Genomic DNA, 23,641 nt, shown 5'->3' with positions numbered 1-23,641 from the left:
ATTTATAAGCCACCTGGTCTGTGGTATTTTGTTACAACAACCTGAATAGACTAAGACAGACTTAATCATTATGAATAATTCAGCAACCAATGCACTATTTTCTTGCAATTCTTCTTTGCCTTTTTATGGGCTTTAAGGACTTCACACACACACACACTTAGCAGTTAAGTTTGCTGTGTAAAAAGCCACATATGCTTTGTAAATAAATACCTACAATTTGAACCTAAAGTTTAAATTTCTTTCTAAAATTTGCTAAGCTTGACTTTGGTCTCTTAATAATGATAAAATCAACAACAAAGGAAAAAACATAGCAAAACCATGTAAACCATAACCATTGGGATATGCCATGTAAAAAGAAATTTGTATGAAGCTTTAGAAAATATGTCTATAAACATTTTCTGAATAGTAATTTAGAAAGGTTAGGGTTTAGATCTTTACATTTTAAAATTCTACAATATGAAGTATTGAATCTGTATTTCCCAATTTCATGTTGTTTTTTTTCCCCTCCAATATCCCGTGTTAATATAAAACTACACATGGACACTTTGCATTGAGCACTACTCAAGAATTAACTAATTCCACTAGTAATCATACCTTCATCTATTTGTCATATTACAGCTTTCAACTGTGCTTCTGTATAGTTCATATATACTGGTTCATAGTTCTTTACACATTTACATCCTCATTTCCTCTTAAAACACCTAGTTACAAGCAGCATTATGAAGCATAAAAATAAAGTATGGGTCATAAGAATGGATTTCAGACTATGAGATAAGAATAGCCATGTAAAAATACAACCAGTATTAATTGATGTAAAATATACCTACAAAATAGGAACTTGGGACTACTGAGTGGGTTTGCAAAAGAAGCCAGGGGTACTCTAAAAGTGCAGCTTCCCAAGGGTTTCAGTGGTGGTGGTTTAGTTGCTAAGTCGTGTCCGACTCTTGCGACCCTATGGACTGCAGCCTGCAGGCTCCTCTGTCCGTGGGATTCTCCAGGCAAGAATATTGGAGTGGGTTGCCATTTCCTTCTCCATCAAGGTTTTTACTTCTCATCTTTTGCCAGCCTCAGGTGAATAAAGCTGGGTGTTTCCAAACTGCATAGGAGGACATACAATCAAATCTATAATAATCAAAAGGCTAGAGGAGTAGCTTGGTCTGATTGACTAAATTTATTTATAAGGCCTTTTTGTTTCAACTACTGCTATTGCAAACCTTCCTAAAATGTATTAAGGAATACTTTCTTGCTTTAGGAAGTACAATATAGTGAACATAATTAAATCACCGGTGACTGCAGGTCTTATCATACAGTAGGGTCAGCCTTGCTGTGAGCATCAGTTTTTACTGGATCCTAATAAAGATGTGCACATTCGGGCTAAATGTATACAGACTGGTCCTAGGCTATTCATTCCTTGAGAGCTCCTCTTTTTTAAAAAAACTCAAATTTTTAAAATCAATTTTTCAAGGGGAGGAAAGGAGCTTATTTTCCTAAAAGTCAAAAACCAGGAAAAATAAACCTGGTTATCCGAGCTTTTACTCTATCACTGGAGCTTTTCTAAAGTAATAGGTATTCTTGAAAAATCTGTTCCATTTCAACAGTTTTAAGGAAATAAATGCCGAGGGCAAAGCTGGGGAGACGAAAGGGAAAAATCCAATTCCTATGTGGAGAAGAAAACAACACTGAAGAAAGCTGAGCCACATCCGGGTATTTACTAAGTACACACTATGTACTAAGTACGCTGCTAAGCACTCTGGCTACAGTGTTTGGTGTCTGGGTCTCAGTTTCTTCATCTGCAAAATTAAAAGTCAAGCTACATACGCCTTTCATTTAATATTCCCCACACTGTGATTCAGTATGAACAAAGTGACACTATTCCACCACGATCCACTGTGTATAAATATGGGTGTTGAAAAAACTTTCCAAGGGGAGTTAGGGTGCCCAAACTCCTGAGAATCCTATTCTCTGCAGTTCATTTAGAATGCTGGCTAGTCATTTTATTCCTCTTTTATTGCTTTGGGCAGAACACTAAATGAATAACAATGCAAGAGTTGACTGGGCTATAGGTTATGGGATTAAATATTAAATATCCCAAAAGAGACAGTGAAGTGTCCATGGAGGCTTTATTTCCTTTCCATTTTCTTTGAATTCTTATCCTAAATGACAAGTGGCATCAGCACTTGTGGTGTGATCCACAGAGCACTGGAGTGAACACGAGAGCCGGATCTGGGTTCTAGCCTTGAATGTGGCAAACGGGGATCTGGGACAAGTCACCTGCTCATCTGCAAAATATTTTCTTCCATTTCTGTCATTAAACAAGAAAGCCATGACAAATTCAACACATTTCCTTTTAAAATAAAGATATACACAAACAGTTCAGGAGAATGCCCCCATGTATTTTGATTTGGGAAACGCATTTGACCAAGTGTTGAATACAAACATTAAGACAGGCTGCACAGTCAAACGGGATCCTAACTTTGAACAGCAAACACTGAGTAGTGAATCAGAAGAAATGATGGAAAGATGGACTGAATTAAGATTAAATTTAACTGTGGATTCAAATGAATGGTCTAAATCACTCTTTAAAATTGCTGCTATATGCATATAATATACTTCTGGCATCAAGTTCAAATATATCCCTTTCCTTGTATGGAAGAACTGATTCATTGGGTTTTCTTCTTATGTTTCCAAAGTATAAATGTAAACCCTGGTACTACAGTGGGAAAAAAAAATGTATTATACATGGAGGAGAAGAGGCATGACTTAAGTAGAGTTCACATGAAAAAGAAGCTTGAGCTGACTTCAAGCTCAACATGAGTCAACAGTGCTTTGTGACTGCCAAAAACACTAACATAAGCTTAGCCACCAACAACAGAAGTGTAATGTCCAGAACAAGAGAGCTACAGCTTTTCTATGTTCTCTGCATCCTGAGCTGGGCACCACACTTCTAGAATGGTGGGCTCTGTCCCCAGGACACCCTATTCAGGAGTGATACAAAACAAACGCAATTCCATGACAGGGAGTAGCCAGAATGGGAAAGGGCCTAGGAAAAAAAGCCCCAGAGACTGAAAAAACTAAGACTATTTCTCTTGGAAAAGCTAAGCCTTGGGGGAGAGATATTAAATATCTGATGAGCTGCTACAGACAAAGTTCAGACCTAACAGAACACACAGCAAAGCAGACCTAGTGTCATACAAACAGTACCCAAAACAGAATGGGCTGCTCTAGCATTGGGGACAGTCAGGTAATACAACGGTTGTCAACTCTGGCTACACATTAGAAAACACCTGGGACCAGTTTCAAATCTATCAATGCCCAGGCCCCACCCCCAACCAATTAAAGCAGAGTCCCCGGGGTTGGGCCTGGGCAATGGGAGCTATTGAAAGCTCTCCAGGGGTTTCTAACGTGAAGCTACACTTGAGAATGACCAAGGTAAATACAGTCAGGGTGGCCACCTGTCTGTGTGTGGTATAGTGCAGAGGGAATTCCTTCTCAGAAGCCTGTATTAGGTTTAACTTATTAACATCATCCCATATGATCATGAAGATTAGCTCTCTTTGCAAATATTTGAGAAGAAATCAAGTTTAAATGGCACAGTCTCTTAAAGAGAAGAATTTAGGTTGCATTATAATAGCTGGTCTTTTCTATTCATGAATAACTGCCTTCAGTAATTTAAGCATTACCATCTTTGTGGAGAAGAACAATAGTACTGGCACGTTTATATGTTGATAAATTCAAGCAATTTAATTCCAAAACTTTGTAAAATAAATTTAAAATTAGCTAACATTCAAGAGTTTTCAAGTTTCTTCCATGACAAAATAATTCTTAAAATCAAGCAGGATCTCCTTTGTAGTTTGAATGGATTCTGTCACTAGTAGCTTATCCGATGTACATGATAAAATATTCTATTTTCCTACCTTAAATATTTTTCTAAAATATTTTATAACATAATAGCCTGGATTTTTGGTAACCAATATACAGTCCTCCACATTTCCTTCAGTGTTGGTTATATTTTTATTCTTAATCCTATTCTTCTGACCACGGAATAGAGGCATTTATACACATTTGTGTATAATCTCCTTTGAAAAAGATACATCCAGAGCCTTCTAGTCTGAATACTGGTCAGGCAATCACTTGTAGTGGGTGGGATTACGTGTCTGAATTTTAGTGACCCCTCCAGGCTTTTCCACTTAGATATACCATACCCTCTAAACTTTAAAACTTTCACTTTAGATTACGACAGTAAATCACCAACCGTTTCCTTTTACTTTTGCCATCTGTCAATGCAAAAAGCTCCAAGTGAATCTGAAGCTTCGTCTAGGCTACTCCAAGTGTCTTTCATTAATCTTTATCATGAGATTTCTAAATAATGAGAGAATATTAAAGATCATCACTTTGTTTACAACCACCACCAAAAGAGCCTGGAATAATGCTGTGGATTTGGCTAGACGGATTCAAGCTAAAGGACAATTTCAGGAGTCTTGGTGTGGGGACCAAGCATACAGTTAACATTTTACCAATAGCTGGCTAACTGTACCACGTTTCAAGTAACAATTGCCCTTTCTGCATCAAAACACTAGAAAGAATTACAACCTTACAGCCATCTGAGCAGCTGCTGGGCAGACAGTCTGCTCCACAGCCAAGAGTCACCTTTCCATTTTTCAAGCACATACCTCTCACAGAAATGTTTTCAGTGCAGCAGTCTACAGAGCTGGTTATAACACCGGCACGATGTGACAACAAAATTCATGATGATTTTGCTTTTTCAGCCTGCCCCTTCCTTTTTTTTAAAAAAATTCTTCCCTCCCCTTCCATCCCCCAAAGAAAACCAAACCCACAATACTTCCACAAAACCTGACTCAGACTTATGAATATAATGCTTTCAGTGAAAGCTGACCAGCTTTACAGGAGAACAGCCTTCATGAGAAGCAGGAAGCTGATCTGAGCAGCAGAGAGCAGGGACGGGGCGGAGCAGAAAGGAACTGAGCTGGGGGAGAGCAAAGCACAGACAGTCCTGGCTGCTTCTAGTTACTTATTGACAGTTTTTCATCTCATAGCCCAGATTTATGAACAGGGTGAGCATCGGCCCTGCCATACCTTTTCTTTCCTCTACGAATCTCTGGCAATCTGGTAAACTATTACACAGGGGAAAGTGAGGCCTTACAACCTCGCCAGAGCCCAGTTGCAGGGAAATGATGTAAGCTTCCCACCTCCCACCAGCCCCGCTCTGCCAATCCACCTCTACTCTGACCTGTTAGCATCCCCTCCCTCCCCCCACAGCCCCGTGACCCTGCCCTGGGCCAGTGGGGCCCCAGGCTCGGAAGTTGTGTCCTACTGTGCAGCAGAAAGTATTTGCCAGGGGATAAGGGGTATTTTAGTTTTGAGAAAAGTCTTCAATGAAAAAGTAAATGCCTCTCTGTCTAAAAAAAAATAATAATAATTCTGGGTCGATAAAAGTTAATCAGTCCCCAGGAGAAATAATATTAAATAGGATGGTGGTAAGGAATGCAATTTTGCAAAAGGCAGCAGAAGGTATGATGTAGCAAAGGGTATAGTAATGGGAAGTAGGAGACACAGATTCTCCTCTTCTAATACCACCTCAATGACCTTGAACAATTGGTTTAATCTCTCTGGTTTCATTTTCTGTAAAGGGAAAGAGCTAATATAAATTACATCTGAAGTCTCATGTAGTAATTTTATGAATTGAGAAGCAAAAGAAACAAATGGGGGTAAAAAGTAATCTGTCGCCAATTGTTTCTTGTTTACTCAAAACTGCACATAATTTCTTATACTGAGCTACTTAAAATATGCTTTGCCAACATGTGAGTAAATATGAATAGGATTAGCAAAAAGATGTATAGGGGGAAAAGTTACAGGAAATTTGACTGTTAATTCCGACCTGGAGAATTTGTAGAGAATGAGGACTGTGAAAATTCATGTTCGGTAAAGGACAATTTATAAACTTCATTCATAAACAGATGCTTCGAAGCAATTAAGACTTTTAACATTATCCTAGACAGCATAAACTATTTACCTCGGTCAGCAGTGTTCTAAGTTGAAAGGATGCTCATGCAATGTGTGCTTGCACACACACACAAACACCAAGGGGGAGATTTTTCTTTAATTAAGAGCTCATAATATAACTGGTTACTAGGACAACAGTCTTCAAATTAGGATAGGCAACTCCTAGAAGTGCCCATCGTTCTAAAGGGTATGAAAGGTATGCAGACACATAGATGATAAATCAATTTCCAGATCAACCCTTCTAAGTAAGTGCCCTTGATCTGCCTGAGAATGCCCCTGGAAAGTAGGGTCACCTGTCCCTCCCACTCCTTTCCTATCCCACTTCTCCCACTTCACAAAATCAAGGCACACGGTTGCTCATCGCCAGTGTCACGATGTGGCCCTGCTTGTGGTAAGAAAAAACCTCTGAGCAGGACCTAAGGAGACAATTAGAAATACTGGTAGTGAAAAAGTGTGTAGCCCTAATCACTCTTCTCTTGCAACTCAGGTGGGTTGTGCCAATTTTTTGCTTGAAAGAAAATTGGAGGAGGGCCTAATTTGGTTGTCAGCTGGTAAATCATTAGACAATTTCAAATGATAGAGCACAGTGGTTTTGAATATAACTGAGGAAGAGTTCAAAGAACTGACTGACACTGCTATATTAATACTTTCATCCTCATCAACATATCTATGTAAACAACATTTCACAGTGTATATACTAAATAGAATGGATAGTATGCTGAACTCTTTCTGCAATTAGTAATATTCATATGCTGATAAATGAACTAACCAGAAGAAAAGCACCAACAGTGTAGTGATAAATTTCCAGTAAATAACGTTTATCTCTAATATTATTTATCAAAATTTGTAATTCACAAGTTATTTCGATTAACTATGTACTAATAACAACTAGTAAGTTTAAAAATTACCTAAAGTCTTATTATCACAGTAAGTTAAATTCTGTCACCAGAAGTACGACAGGGTGATCAAAAATATTTTTTTTAATGTAATAATACATAAGGAGAAAATTTAGTGGGGAAATATAGTAATAAAGACCTCAAGGGAAAAAAAAAAAAAAAAAACACTTTAAAATCTGACTGTTAAAGAGCAGTTTCAAATGGATAGTGGTAGGTTTTAAGTGTTAGACACTCAGTCATATCCAGCTCTTTGTGACCTCATGGACTATAGTCCACCAGGTTCCTCTGTCCATGGGATTTCCCAGGCAAGAATACTGTAGTGCATAGCCATTCTCTTCTCCAGGGGATCTTCCCAACTCAGGGATTGAACCTGGGTCTCCTGAATTGCAGGCAGATTCTTTACTGTCTGAGCTACTAGGGAAGCCCTAAACAGCTACAGTATTTGATTCAAGTGCATAGATTTTTTATGAATTTTATGAAGGAATGTTAATATTTACAACCAATGACAATTATGCACCTTTCTTCCATCTCATAGCACCTTCCAATTATTACTACAGAGTTTAAAAATAAATAAAACAGAAAGAACAGCAATCTAGAACCTCAGGAAACAAGCCACCTGGAACAACTTAATTTTCCAGTTATCTGTGGTTATGTTCGTTGAGTACCACAACAGTTCTGTCTCCTAATTTAAAGCTACTATAAATGAAAATCTTCTCAAAATAGGGGACCTCTTCTTAGACTACACCATCAGGATTTAACCAATTATTAGTGTTTCCCAGATAATTATTAACACAAATTCTGCAGAGAATTCATATAATGCCCTTAACCTAGGCTTTTCCTGCTCTTCCTGTTTGGCATTTTGCATTTCTGCCAGCAAGTGGAGGATGTGGATTCAATTCCTGGTCCAGGAATCATAAGCTGCCAGTCCCTAAGTCAAGGTTCTAAAACATGGTGAGCTCCAACTTTCTCCCCTATAAAAATAAGTTAATCTCACTTTCTTAAACTATCTCACAAAACAGAGATGAGTTCACAGAAGTGAACATGCTTTATTTGAAAATTTCACACCAAGAAAACATATGTTCTCATTATGAGTGCTTGCATGAAGCTCCTCTCTTCATTCTAATTGTGGAAATCAGCCAAAGAAGCTAACTAGATCTGTTTTTTTTTTTTTTTTTTTTAATTCTGATAAAAATGGTTTAAGTAAGAGATAGATGTCTTCTATAAAATTCATACATTAAGTTCAGTTCAGTTCACTTCAGTTGCTCAGTCGTGTCCAACTCTTTGCGACCCCATGAATCGAAGCATGCCAGGCCTCCTTGTCCATCACCACTCCCGGAGTTCACTCAGACTCACATCCATCGAGTCAGTGATGCCATCCAGCCATCTCATCCTCTGTCGTCCCCTTCTCCTCCTGCCCCCAATCCCTCCCAGCATCAGAGTCTTTTCCAATGAGTCAACTCTTCACATGAGGTGGCCAAAGTATTGGAGTTTCAGCTTTAGTATCATTCCTTCCAAAGAAATTCCAGGGCTGATCTCCTTCAGAATGGACTGGTTGAATCTCCTTGCAGTCCAAGGGACTCTCAAGAGTCTTCTCCAACACCACAGATCAAAAGCATCAATTCTTCGGTGCTCAGCCTTCTTCACAGTCCAACCCTCACATCCATACATGACCACAGGAAAAACCATAGCCTTGACTAGACGGACCTTTGTTGGCAAAGTAATGTCTCTGACATTTATTTCCAGGGGCCATGTGAGTTCTGGATCACCGATACTGCTGGATGGCTGAGTAATACATAGAAAGACATAACTCTATGTGTTCCATCCAAAACCTCAATCTGGTATTATAACAAACCTCAGTCTCCTTTCTAACATATCTTTCAGATATGATCCTCATTCATTTTATTACCAAATCCATCACCCTCCCAACTACCACTACACAGAAATATGTTGCTTTTATTAATTATATGCTCCCTAAATGTTTTTATTATTATGGTGCTTGGTAGACCAGAACTTCAGTTCCTAAGCTACTGGTCCATTGAGTGCCCTAGAACCATAGGTTCAGTCCCAGAAGAACAAAATAAACCTTACACTTTGAAAAGTAGCAAATAAAATTCAAACAGCATCAAAGGGGAGATAAGGTTTTAAAAAGTTAACTGATAGTACCTGCTCTATTTAAAACATCCATAGGATAAACTTATTCTGTTGCATGAGTTATTATGTGGTTAGTATTATCATAGTTTCACTTGACCCTTTAAGCAATTTTACTATTATTTCCTACAGATTATAAAAACTGACCTTCAAAGGTATTTAAGTGATTTGCTCAAGATCACAAATGAAAGCCAGACTTCAATTCTGCAGATGGACAGTCCCACAAAGTTCCCTGGTACGTGTACTTGCCCCTCTGAAACTGCTGGTAAAATCGATAAAAACTGCAGTGAGAAGCTGTAGTGGCAGGCAGTCCTGCTCCGTTCTGTGTTTCCCATGGACATCATGGTTCTAATCCGAAGAGCAAGTGTCCTGGAATAGCACAGATCAGAGGTTGAATCCAGACCCTGGGCAAGTTATTTAACTTTTCTAAAGCTCAATTTCCTCATCTGTAAAAGGTATTAACAAGCACCAATAAGGTTGTTGTGGGGATTAAGAGGGGCAGCACCTTAGCAATCTTTAGCACCCCACCAGTAACAAACTTGAGTTTACTAAATAATAACAACTAACATATTTTGAGTCCATTACGTGATGCATCTTAATTCATTTAATTTTCCTAACGATTCTATGGCACAGTGGATACTGTTATTATCACTCCTGTTTTATCAATCAGGAAAGACCATCCTAGGGAGGTAAGACAATCTGCCTAGGGTCACAGATCTAGGAAGTGAAACAGCTTGCAATGAGGCTCAGGAGCCTGACTGGGGGCTCACACTGTGAACTATACTGTTAACTGTTCACTGCCTCTCTAGAAATGAGTGTAACATTAGAACCATCTCTAGCCTCACCATAGTCATCAACACCCACATCACCCACATTCTCTTTAGTTAGCCTGCAGGGCCTCAGGTCTATGAAGCACCCCAATGATGAGACGTAAAGAGCTGAGAATTTGACATAGTGAGACTGACAGAAGTCAGCGCCTTCAGGGAAGAAGACAGAAGCTGGTTGCTGGAAGAGAATACCGTGCAATAGAACAAAGAAACAAAATGAAGGTCTGAAATAATATGAAAAATCTTCAGCTACTAGATGAGGGATGGAGATGGGGGGCAGTGGATTTAGCCCAAGAAAAACAAACATTTTAAAATTTAATCAGGTGCCTAAAGGAATACCAAGAAGAACTGCAAAAACCTGGCCTGTGATATAATTTGGGGTCCACTCTGTATCTATTTAATAATTGCTATCTGATCCATCCAGGGATGCCATGATCTTAGTTTTCTGAATGTTGAACTTTAAGCCAACTTTTTTACTCTCCTCTTTCACTTTCATCAAGAGGCTCTTTAGCTCTTCTTCACTTTCTGCCATAAGGGTGGTGTAATCTGCATATCTGAGGTTATTGGTCTTTCTCCCGACAGTCTTGATTCCAGCTTGTGCTTCATCCAGCCCAGCGTTTCTCATGATGTACTCTGCATATAAATTAAATAAGCAGGGCGACAATATACAACCTTGACGTACTCCTTTTCCTATTTGGAACCAGTCTGTTGTTCCATGTTCAGTTCCAACTGTTGCTTCCTGACCTGCATGCAAGTTTCTCAAGAGGCAGGTCAGGTGGTCTGGTATTCCCATCTCTTTCAGAATTTTCCACAGTTTATTGTGATCCACACAGTCAAAGGCTTTGGCATAGTCAATAAAGCAGAAACAGATGTTTTTCTGGAACTCTCTTGCTTTTTTGCTGATCCAGCAGATGTTGGCAATTTGATGTCTGGTTCCTCTGCCTTTTCTAAAACCAGCTTGAGTTTCTGGAAGTTCACGGTTCATATATTGCTGAAGCCTGGCTTGGAGGATTTTAAGCATTACTTTACTAGCATGTGAGATGAGTGCAACTGTGTGGTAGTTTGAGCATTCTTTGGCATTGCCTTTCTTTGGGATTGGAATGAAAACTCATCTTTTCCCGTCCTGTGGCCAATGTTGAGTTTTCCAAATTTGCTGGCATATTGAGTGCAGCACTTTCATAGCGTCATCTTTCAGGATTTGAAATAGCTCAACTGGAATTCCATCACCTCCACTAGCTTTGTTCGTAATAATGCTTCCTAAGGCCCACTTTGACTTCACATTCCAGGATGTCTGGCTCTAGTTGAGTGATCACACCATGGTGATTATCTGGGTCGTGAAGATCTTTTTTGTACAGTTCTTCTGTGTATTCTTGCCACCTCTTCTTAATATCTTCTGCTTCTGTTAAGTCCATACCATTTCTGTCCTTTATTGAGCCCATCTTCGCATGAAATGTTCTGTTGGTATCTCTAATTTTCTTGAAGAGATCTCTAGTCTTTCCCATTCTATTGTTTTCCTCTATTTTTTGTACTGATCACTGAGAAAGGCTTTCTTATCTCTCCTTGCTATTGTTTGGAACTCTGCATTCAAATGCTTATATCTTTCCTTTTCTCCTTTGCTTTTTGCTTCTCTTTTCACAGCTATGTGCAAGGCCTCCTCAGACAGCCATTTTGATTTTTTGCATTTCTTTTTCTTGGCTCAACATTCAAAAAACTAAGATCATGGCATCCAGTCCCATTACTTCATGGCAAATAGATGGGGAAAAGTGGAAACAGTGGCTGACTTTATTTTGGGGGGCTCCAAAATCACTGCATATTGTGACTGCAGCCATGAAATCAAAAGACGCTTATTATCTGGAAGGAAAGTTATGACCAACCTAGACAGCATATTAAAAAGCAGAGACATTACTTTACCAACAAAGTTCCATCTTGTCAAGGCTATGGTTTTTCCAGTAGCCAGATATGGATGTGAGAGTTGGACTATACAGAAAGCTGAGTGCCAAAGAATTGATGCTTTTGAACTGTGGTGTTGGAGAAGACTCTTGAGAGTCCCTTGGACTGCAAGGAGAGCCAACCAGTCCATCCTAAAGGAGATCAGTCCTGAGTGTTCACTGGAAGGACTAATGTTGAAGCTAAAACTCCAATACTTTGGTCACCTGATGTGAAGAGCTGACTCATTGGAAAAGACCCTGATGCTGGGAAAGATTGAGGGCAGGAGAAGGGGACGACAGAGGATGAGATGGTTGGATGGCATCACCAACTCAATGGACATGGATTTGGGTGTACTCTGGGAGTTGGTCGTGGACAGGGAGGCTTGGCATGCTGTGAGATCCATAGGGTCGCAAAGAGTTGGACACGACTGAGTGACTGAAGCGAACTGATCCAGGGGGTGCGGGGGTGGGGGAATGTGATCAATTTAATCAGCTCTCATTGGTGACCTGAAACAGGCACAATGAAAACCATTTACCTCTGAAAGTATCAGAGCCCAACAAAATGTTGCTTTCAACTACTAACTACAATCCTGTTCCTGTGGCAAATCATGCTTTCATGCTCATGCCATATTATTTCTGAGTTCCTTTGGATAAACATTTTGAGCTTTTCATCTAGATTATTTTCTCTATACCATCCGTCTAAATCTAAAAACCTCTTTTTTTCACCCAAAGGGATTGCTGGACATCTCAGTTTACCTATTTGCCTCAAGCAGAGTCAAGCTGCAATGAGTGTGTTTCCTGCAAGTGCCACTGTTAGAATACTGTGTGCTGATGACTCTCAGCTGTGACACGGACCTCATTACCCTATAAGATTCCTCACAAGAAATTCCACGTTTTGCTCATCCTTACAGCCCAACCATCTCGTAGTTACATTGTGTTGCACTCAATAAATGTTGAAAGATTAGCTGAAAGTTTTCAAACAAGTTTTTTGGTCTCCTCCTTCAAGGTTTTCTTTGCCACTAAGCTTACTCTAAAAACCTCTCTCTTTAGATAATGATAATCGTGAGTCACCAAAAGTGATTTGGATTTAGTGGAGTATTGATTACTTCCCTGACAACTGGCTGGAGAAATAAAAAGCAAACACCCAGGGGTTGATGCTTCAGTATCCACTTTCCTGAATATGCCCAATATTCAGTTTTTAAGACAAAAGATATGCATGCCTTAGGGTCATCATCACTTAAAATTTATTGACGAGCTCAAGGGGCTTTGTTAATCTCATAATATCCAGCTAAGTGCCTAGCACAAGGTCAGTGTCAGATAAAATATCGGTTGATTAACTGACAACAACTATTAAAACTGCCACAGACCAAATGCCTTGAACTACCAAAAGGGTGTTAAAAGATTTAGCAAAATACCAAAGTCTCTAATTTCAAATAATTAGCTTTTAAGAAATGTGAAACTATGATTAAACATAGTCCCATAATAAATATTCCCCCAAATATCATGCTTCTATTTTTTCCATATAGAGGCCTTTGAAAAGTACAATGCTGAGAGAACTTTCTAACATTAATCTGAAAAAAAACACGAACACTCTCATAAACTGTATGGCACAAATTAACAGAAATTGTTAGTCCTTTAAGGTACTTGCATAGGAAGGAACTCAGGATCAATGATCAAATAATACTCCTACAATTCCCTAAATCAGATTATTATTTTAATAAATCTAAACATATCTATTTGGAGAAGTTACTTGGGGGAGGGAGGCCTCCTGAAAATTCCATATGCCCCTCTTGTCAATAAAACCTGAGATTGTGCATACTGGTAATACAGCAAAGTAAATAAACTTTAAAGTAAAACTTTAGGTTGTATGCAAAAATGTACCTTTAAATGTGTCAAACTCCCCTAAGGTTTCCTAGCATTATTAGACTTCAAGAAACAATAAAACTGAACATTCTATTCAACGCTAAGGCAGCTATTACACTAAAAATCATTTTAAGATATTTTAAAATATCAGTACTCTCTCAGAAAACACCTGGTGATCTTAACAGTTTTTAAATGCACAACACTAAGAAAAAAAAAAGTACAGTAAGTAGATTACATTTTGCAGGTCCATGGGTTTTTAAGTCTTCCCAAATATCAAAGTCATACTGAGCTGAGTATTAACTTTGTGATGGAGTTAATCTCTTTAATATAAAGCCACAGTCATAGCTACCATATAATCAAAACTAAATTATATATACAATGACAAAAAAATTCGAAGAAACATTTTTCTGTAACATAATGATTATTAAGGCCAAAGATTCTCCTCACCACATACATTCAAATATTCTCCTTTTATCTACTTGAAATCTTATTACAATATTTCAATTACCTATAGTAAAGTACTCTGGCCTCAAGGAAATATTCGATTAGTATTAACACCCTTTAAAATAAATAGAATGTTATTAACCTATGGGATTTGTGTCCTACTTTTAACTGTGAACAATTACTAACAAGTAAAACATTGACTGATTTTTAGTTCCTTATAAAATAAGTAAATCATATTTTGTAGAAATCAATTCAGTTCAGTCGCCCAATCATGTCCAACTCTTTGTGACCCAATGGACCTCAGTATGTCAGGCCTCCCTGTCCATCATTAACTCCCGGAGTTTACGCAAATTCATGTCAATTGAGTTGGTGATGCCATCTAATCATCTCATCCTCTGTCGTCCCCTTCTCCTCCTGCCTCCATTCTTCCCCAGCATCAGGGTCTTTTCAAATGAGTCAGCTCTTCATATCAGGTGGCCAAAGTATTAGAGTTTCAGCTTCAATATCAGTCCTTCCAATGAACACTCAGAACCAATCTCCTTTAGGATGGACTGGTTGGATGTTCCTACATTCCAAGGGACTCTCAAGAGTCTTCTCCAACACCACAGTTCAAAAGCATCAATTCTTTGGCTCTCAGCTTGCTTTGTAGTCCAACTGTCACGTCCATACATGACTACTGGGGAAACCACAGCCTTGACTAGATGGAACTTTGTTGGCAAAGTAGTGTCTCTGCTTTTTAATATGCTGTCTAGGTTGGTCATAACTTTCCTTTCAAGTACTAAGTGTCTTTTAATTTCATGGCTGCAATCACCAACTGCAGTGACTTTGGAGCTCAAAAAAATAAAGTCAGCCACTGTTTCCACTGTTTCTCCATATATTTGCCATGAAGTGATGGACCGGATGCCATGATCTTAGTTTTCTGAATGTTGAACTTTAAGCCAACTTTTTCACTATCCTCTTTCACTTTCATCAAGAGGCTTTTTAGTTCCTCTTCACTTGCTGCCATAAGGGTGGTGTCATCTGCATATCTGAGGTTATTGATATTTCTCCTGGTAATCTTGATTCCAGCTTGTGCTTCTTCCAGCCCAGCGTTTCTCATGACGTACTCTGCATATAAGTTAAATAAGCAGGGCGACAATATACAGCCTTGACGTACTCCTTTTCCTATTTGGAACCAGTCTGTTGCTCCATGTCCAGTTCTAACTGTTGCTTCCTGACCTGCATACAGATTTCTCAAGAGGCAGGTCAGGTGGTGTGGTATTCCCATCTCTTTCAGAATTTTCCACAGTTTATTGTGATCCACACAGTCAAAGGCTTTGGCACAGTCAATAAAGCAGAAATAGATGTTTTTCTGGAACTCTCTTGCTTTTTTGATGATCCAGTGGATGTTGGCAATTTGATCTCTGGTTCCTCTGCCTTTTCTAAAACCAGCTTGAACATCTGGAAGTTCACGGTTCACGTATTACTGAAGCCTGGCTTGGAGGATTTTGAGCATTACTTTACTAGCATGTGAGATAATTGCAATTGTGAGGTAGTTTGAGCATTGTTTGGCATTGCCTTTCTTTGGTACTGGAGTGAAAACTGACCTTTTCCAGTCCTGTGGCCACTGCTGGGTTTTCCAGATTTGCTGGCATATTGATTGCAGCACTTTCACAGCATCATCTTTTAACTATGCAGTGCTGGAGTGGCGAGTGGCCGAGAGGAGATACCCCACATCCAAGGTCAGGAGCAGTGGCCATGAGGAGATACCCCACGTCCAAGGTAAGAGAAACCCCAGAAAGATGGTAGGCACTGAGAGGGCAGACAGACTGAAACCACAATCACAGACAACTAGCCAATCTGATCATACGGACCACAGCCTTGTCTAACTCAACAAAACTAAGCCATGCCGTGTGGGGCCACCCAGCACAGACAGGTCATGGTGCAGAGTTCTGACAAAATGTGATCCACTGGAGAAGGGAATGGCAAACCACTTCAGTATTCTTGCCTTGAGATCCCCATGAACAGTATGAAAAGGCAAAAAGATAGGACACTGAAAGAGGAACTCCCCAGGCTGGTAGGTGCCCAATATGCTACTGGAGATCAGTGGAGAAATAACTTCAGAAATAATGAAGAGATGGAGCCAAAGCAAAAACAATGCCCAGCTGTCGATGTGACTGGTGATGGAAGCATGGCCCGATGCTGTAAAGAGCAATATTGCATAGGAACCTGAAGTGTTAGGTCCATAAATCAAAGCAAATTGAAGTGGTCAAACAGGAGATGGCAAGAGTGAACATCCACATTTTAGGAATCAGTGAACTAAAATGGACTGGAATGGGTGAATTTCACTCAGATGACCATTATATCTACTACTGTGGGCAGGAATCCCTTAGAAGAAATGGAGTAGCCATCATAGTCAACATATGATTCCGAAATGCAGTACTTGGATGTGATCTCAAAAACGACAGAATGATCTCTGTTCGTTTCCAAGGCAAACCATTCAATATCATGGTAATCCAAATCTATGCCCTGACCGTAACACTGAAGAAGCTGAAGCTGAAGGGTTCTATTTTGTAGAAATATATCCTCTCAAATCAGATTACATATATCATTTACTTTCATGTTCTTCTTAGTCTGATAACTTTCCCAGAGAATAGGTATATTTCTATTATCCTGTACCAACTCTCTAGCTCTAAGAGCTCTGAGATCTGAAAGTCAAAATTTGTCAAAGATTTAGCAGGTCCCTTAGAATTACACAGACACCCACGATGGGTCTATAATATACAAAATTCTACTGATGGAAATTTAGCACGCATATTTTACAATATATTTCTATTTAAGAGAAAAACCACTGAGGTAAACATTATATAAAGGCACTAAGCTCCATAGAGGCCAAGCATCTTGTCTGCTAAGTAAGCTTAAAAAGGAAAGATTTGAACTGGGTTTTCTTTCTTGAAATCAGGTGGTTTTAGCATATAGTGGAAAGTTTGCAAATACATTTGTTCATCAATGCAGAATAAAATTTGGAGGAGCAGGGAATTCCAAATGCTTCTCAAAGGCCTCCTGCTCGCCCCACTCACGTTTAAGCTGCTGTTTCTGCCTCGTAACGCAAGTTTTTCTAATAAGCCTCTTTTATTGGACTTGCACTACCACCCAGATTTTGATCTCTTTCATTCTTTTTATAACTTTTTTCACTGTCCTATGAAAAATGAAGAATGTTATCTAAGTTTGGTGCTTTTTTCCCTTTCTTTTTAGATAGGCATTATAGTTTTTAAAAAAACTTCTTTTAGAGCTTACAAGCACCAAGGAGAAGGGAAATATACCTTGAAAGCTAATGATGTGATTCTATACTCAATCTATGATTCTCTCCTATGACTATCGGGAAAAAAAAAAACCATCCGGAATGGCATTAACCTTTAGGAAATTGGCAGATTCCCAAGAGTGGATAATGCCTGGAAGCTGAAGGTATTGAGGGTTGTGTTAAGGAGGCAAAGTCATAAAAGGTCAATAAGTTTCAGGCAATACTGGGGCGTGCAAAGCTGTGGACCACACACAACCTGTGCTGTTACTGATGAATGAGATTCCTGAGCTCGCACTCTGAAATAGCTTAATTCCTACTATCTGTCCCATACCCCAAGTGCTGGTCATATGCCCACTGGCTTGGCTTTTGCTAATAGACTAAGTAATAGATAAGTAAGCTCTCAGATAGGAAAGAAAGCCCAACGCGTTCCCTGCAATAGGGATTCATCAGTGTAGATAGGAAGTGCTCTGGATGAAGATTAAACTCTAAAATGATTTAAAGAAATATGTGGGGAACTGGTAAAATAAGAGATATGAAGATTGAGAAAACTGAAATAAAACAGATTCACGTATATGAACATACATAAATAACTTCCTGTTTAACTGTAATATAGAACCTATATCTTATTATTCAAATTATAAAATTTTCAAGTTTAAAGCTGATACAACCTTTCCAGTCCCATGGAATGGTTATTTATGAAAATATTTTCAGAGGTGTTTTACAAAGATGCACTTTAAGGAAATACTTCCTATTCGAAGTATTTGTACATCATATTGTACCTGTTAAGTCATATTCCTGGGGTGGTGGGGAGGAAGGATTAAGACCTGTAGAAAAGATGAAGGGACCAGATTACACCCTGAAATGCTGGAAAGCACTAAAGGAACAAATCAAAATCCACAGAGCACGATGCAAAATTTCAAGACAACTGCAAAAATCACACTTTTGAACAAATTTTGCTTTGCTAGATCTTGCCCTTTCTCTCAATACATCTGTATACCTTTTGTGTGTGTGATTAAAAAAGCCAAAATTCTCAAAACAGGCATATTTCTGTACTTGAACAACAGTCAGCTTAACTATCTTCTTTGATAACCTTCCCAGAGAAAATGAAGAGCACAATTTCACTTCCGAAACTTTAAAAAAGAGCTGCTATGTGGCACAGCTCGAAAACCAAGCCTCTTAGGCTTTCATGCTTCCTCTGGTGGAACTTCTGAAACAGTGCCAAGAATCGTTTGATCACTTAAACCAGAGCTGATGAGTTAGAAGCAGCTGGAGTATATGAATCAGTGGTCATTTCTCTGTTACTTTTTTTTTAAACGGATAACTACCTAGAGAACCAAGTAACTTGATCAAAAAGGCATTCTGGAAATAAAATTAGGAGGCAGAAAACCCAGAGTTCTGAATTAGGATTAAACTGTTTTAACTTCAATTGTTCTCTAGCTTCTTCTAATAGCTTTGTTTTCTCAGTCCTCTTAAGAGATTTTGGAGAGTAAGGAACCAAGCACACTTTTTGTCTATCTCCCTAAGAACATAACAGGAGAATGCTCAAATAGCAGTTGTTCGAAATATATTTATTCATTGAGTGTAATTATAAACTCAAATAGTAAAATGTTTACTTTTTTCTCCCACATAATCAGGTTTGCACTAGAAATCATAGAAAGAGCATAAAATGATTTCTAGAAATTCAAATGCAATGTGTCAAAAAGGCTAAAGAGAAGTTTCATGGGGTAAAGTAATTGGCAGAAGTGGAAATAAGTATGTGTAACACATTAGTCCTAACTCTGACGTCACACACATTCTTTGTAAACATCATTTCTTATTTTTTACCTAATTTAATTCTCACATTCATTAGTGTTCACTAGTATACTATGTATGATTTCAAGGAAATAAATATTTCCTATAATCACATCACTCAGTGTTGATTTTTGATCCCAGACGTTTTTCTTTATAATCCCAAAGCCTGTCATATGAACAAGGACTTTGCCTTTATATCATGCTATATGTTCAATTTTTACCCCATTCTTACATTTCAATCAGAGCCTAAGACATGAGAAAGGCAAGTGTTGAGAGGAAAAGAAAGTGGGTATGGAGAAAAAAGAACAAAAGATAAATAGCCAAATCATTCAGGAATTTCTTAGCCATGGTAAGGAGTGTGTATTTATTCTAAGTATGATAAGAATTCAGTGTAGGAGTAATAAGAGATCTGCATTTTGGAACTTCTGCTTCACTGACTACGATAAAGCCTCTGACTATGTGGATCACAGCAAACTATGGAAAATTCTTAGAGATGAGAATACCAGACCACCTTACCTGCCTCCTGAGAAACTTGTATGCAGGACAGAAGCAACAGTTAGAAAACTGGACATGGAACAACTGACTGGTTCAAAATTGGGAAAGGAATACAACAAGGCTATATATTGTCACCCTGCTTATTTAACTTATACGTAGACTGCATTATCTGAAATGCAGGGCTAATTGAGTCACAAGCTGGAATCAAGACTGCTGGGAGAAATAACAACCTCAGATATAAGCAGATGATATCACTCTAATGGCAGAAAGTGAAGAGGAACTGAAGAGAATCTTGATGAGGGTGAAAGACTGAAAAGGCTGGCTTAAAACTGAATATTCAAAAAAACGAAGATCATGGCATCTGGTCCCATCACATCATGGCAAGTAGAAAGGAAAAAAATGTGGATACAGTGACAGATTTTATTTTCTTGGGCTCCAAATCACTGCAGACAGTGACTGCAGCCGTAAAATTAAAAGACACTTGCTCCTTGGAAAAGCTATGACAAACCTAGCTAGTGTATTAAACCTAGATAGTGTATTAAAAAGCAAAGACATCACTTTGCTGACAAAGGTTGATATAGTCAAAACTATGGTTTTTCCAGCAGTCATGGATGGATTGAGAGTTGGACCATAAAAAAGGCAAAAAGTCAAAGAACTGATGCTTTCAACCTGTAGTGCTGGAGAAGATTCTTGAGAGTCCCTTGAACAGCAAGGAGATCAAACCAGTCAATCCTAAAGGAAATCAACCCTGAATATTTATTTAAAGGACTGATGCTGAAGTTGAAGCTCTAATATTTTGGCCACCTGATGCAAAGAGCCAATTCATTGGAAAAGTCCCTGGTGGCAAAGATATAGAAGGCAACAGGAGAAGGGGGGTGGCAGAGGATGAGATGGTTAGATAGTATCACTGACTTAACAGACATGGATCTGAGCAAACTCCAGGAGATAGTGAAGGACAGAGGAGCCTGCAATCTGCAGTCCATGGGGTCACAGAGTCAGACACTACTTAGCAACTGAACAACATCAACTCTGGCAGCAATGGAGTGAGGAGTGGACAGAAAAGAGGCAAAACTAAAGGCAGGGAAACTGGTTAAATTATGCAGGCAGGTACTGTGGTGGTCTGAATTAGGATGGAGCTAGTAAAAAGAGGAGCTGTGGACTGATTTCAGAGATGCAATGGTAAGTGAAATCAACTAAACTTGATATGAAGGTAGCAAATGGGAAGACGGGGAAAGGGGGGGTTTTACCATAAATCCTTCCTGAGGAGTATTTTTTTTATGACAAGTTTTAATAATTGTAAACAAACGCATTACTTTATACAGGTTGCACTTACACATGTATTGCTAAACAATACAGTTTAAATTTGCCAGCTTCTGAATTTTATGTAAGTGGAATATTCTTCTATGGCTTGCTCCCTTCTCTCAGGATCTTACGTCTGATATTCATCTGGGTGCTTGTGTTTAACTCAAGAGTATACGGTCATATGTTGAGTGAGTATACCAAAATTAATTGATCTTTTTTACTCACTTATATTCCAGGAAAAATAACATTAAGTATTCCTTCATGTTATTAAAAATATAAGTGAACATAATCTTCTTAATGGCTGAAATTTTTTATTTTTGGGAATTGGAAAACTAAGGAACGGAGGAGTTAAGCAACCTGAACAAAGTTACCTGGCTTCTCTTCTACACGAAAGGGCTAGTCAATCCAGGCTAGCTTCTTTACTGATGATCTTCCTGTCCTCTACCTTTCCATTCCCATCTCCTTGCTCCAGGTCCTTTTTCTTATTTTGTGACCATGTTGTTCCTTCTGTCAGTTGCTTCCTCCTTTTACACCTCCTCAAAGCCTGACCACCTTTTAATATCTAGCTCCTGTCTCCTCCCCTCCATACAGTCTTACTGGACAATTTACTGGACTAAAACATTCATTCATTCATTCAATTTATTCAATAATTACTTAACACCTAGGGTGCATCAGGTACTGCCTTGAGCACTGCGATAGAAAGGGGAATGAAACAGACAAGGCTTCTACTCTCAGAGGAAGAACAGAAGATAAACAAATTAAAAAATGAAAAACTAATTTGTCAGTGATAATACATTATGAAAACAAGGCAATTTCTGTACTATTTCTGCTTGGCTTTCTGCCAACTTGCTATAAAATTGTGAGTTATTGAAGGAATGGACTCCATCTTTTGCCTAAAGCCTGGAATACAAAAGGTACTTGAGTGATCAGTGACTTACCACGTGCAAATGAAGAGCATGGATGACTAGATGGAATGATAGATGAATGGACAGAGAGATGAAACAGCAACTGCCTCAAACTGTGACCAAACCACTTAGTCTCTAGGTTTTGCTTCCCCCAACCAGACTGAGAGACAAGAGTCTAGAGTCTGCAAATCTGTACCTGTCTGGCCTGCCCAGTGAAGGTGAAAAGGAATCAAAACAGGGCAGGCACCACCAGTTAAGGCTTGATCCCCACTATTTCTATCCTCTTATCCAATGCCCATTTCCTGCAGTCATGCTCCCTCCTTGACTCAAGCAAGCAACTGTCCCCGTGCAGGCTTTAATAAATAACAGTAGATTAAAGACTGAAAAACTCCATAACATAATCTTAACCAATTCTTTAGGAATTGTGAAAACAGAAATTTCTAGCTTAGATTATCTAGAACTGCAAGAAGTTCTGTCTATCACTTTAATATGGGATTAAATCCTCAAAAGCTTACCAAAGCTAATTTCATTCCTCTTCTTAAAAAAAATACTTACTTATTTTGCTGCCCTGGCTCTTAATTGTGGCCCAAGAACTCTTTTTTTAGCTGCGGCATGCAAACTCCTCAGTTGTGGCATGTGGAATTTAGTTTCCCAACATGGGAAATCAAGCCAAAGCCCCCTGCAATGGGGGCACAGAATTTTAGCACAAAAGTCCCTCTTTTCTCTTTAAAAATGTTAAGTTTTCAAAATATTCTGAAGTGGTGGAATAAAGCAAGATAAAACGGCAAAGCCCTCAACAGTGTGGAATCACTTGCTTATTACATCACTGGACACAATAAGCACAGATCACAATCAAGGATACTGTTTCTCAAACTTACTTAGTCTTGACCAAAAAAAAAATAAATCTACAGACAACTCTGTGGACCCCTGTTTAAAGAACATGGTCTTAATGGTTCAACATTCACTCTAGGTGAACATTTTTGTCAAACATTGTGACAAAATACAAAAATCCAACAGTAAAGCTCAGTTATAAATAAGTTATCTAATCAGGGGACCCGAAATGTATTATTTCTTTTGTATTTATCAGCTAAATGAAACATTAAAAATTTTTTTTCCCCATTAAGAAATAGCTAACCTCTAATGATATGTCCATTACTTGACTTAAGTGATCTAAAAAAGACACAAGGGTATCTCTTCAAAAATGAATTCACGTTTATTTATGGTATGGGCATATATAAGCACAACAAACTGAATACTTTAATTGAAGTTCATTTCTGATTAATATTCAAATGCTAGTGATTTTTAAAACATTAAAATTTTATATTTCTCTGCCCATCATCCATAGTTCTCTGATGAACAAAGAGTTAATATACATAAATAAACTCTTTAAAACAGAAGTTTACTTAGATATTTAAGATAACCACGTGGATAAATTATCTTGGCCAAATAATTATCCTCTATTTATTTGATATTAACTTTGATTTTGCATTGTGGTTTCTTAAAATGAGAACACTTAATTAAAGCTATATGAAAGACCATCCGAAAATATATCTGAAAGTTGATTTTTATTGTTAATTAATAACAATGTCCAAAAATTATTAATAAAGTGTAACCCTAACCAACAAGAGTTAATGTGGACTGAAATCTGAAGATTCTGGAACCTCTTAGTTTAGGGGTTACTGACCTCTTCAGTGACAAAAACATAATATAACCATAAATATCTTTTTTCTTGCATCTCCCT

The 23,641-nt window shown here is 38.4% G+C and overlaps 1 protein-coding gene across 16 annotated transcripts in view; it reads right to left on the bottom strand.

Annotated features, from left to right (window-relative positions):
- BBX (BBX high mobility group box domain containing) overlaps positions 1–23,641 on the bottom strand; it is a 298,089-nt gene that overhangs the window by 211,761 nt on the left and 62,687 nt on the right. Inside the window, exon 1 of one of the 16 annotated variants that reach the window (XM_005201323.5) lies at positions 4,671–4,794. The exons of the other annotated variants lie outside the window; for them this stretch is intronic. The gene's annotated coding sequence lies outside the window, so the exon portion shown is untranslated. Of the gene's footprint in view, positions 1–4,670; positions 4,795–23,641 lie in introns of those variants that run through there. 16 annotated transcript variants of the gene reach the window in all.

Source organism: Bos taurus, chromosome 1 (genome assembly GCF_002263795.3).
Source record: "Bos taurus isolate L1 Dominette 01449 registration number 42190680 breed Hereford chromosome 1, ARS-UCD2.0, whole genome shotgun sequence".
Classification (NCBI taxonomy): domain Eukaryota; kingdom Metazoa; phylum Chordata; class Mammalia; order Artiodactyla; family Bovidae; genus Bos; species Bos taurus.
This window is presented reverse-complemented; position numbering and strand designations above follow the sequence as displayed.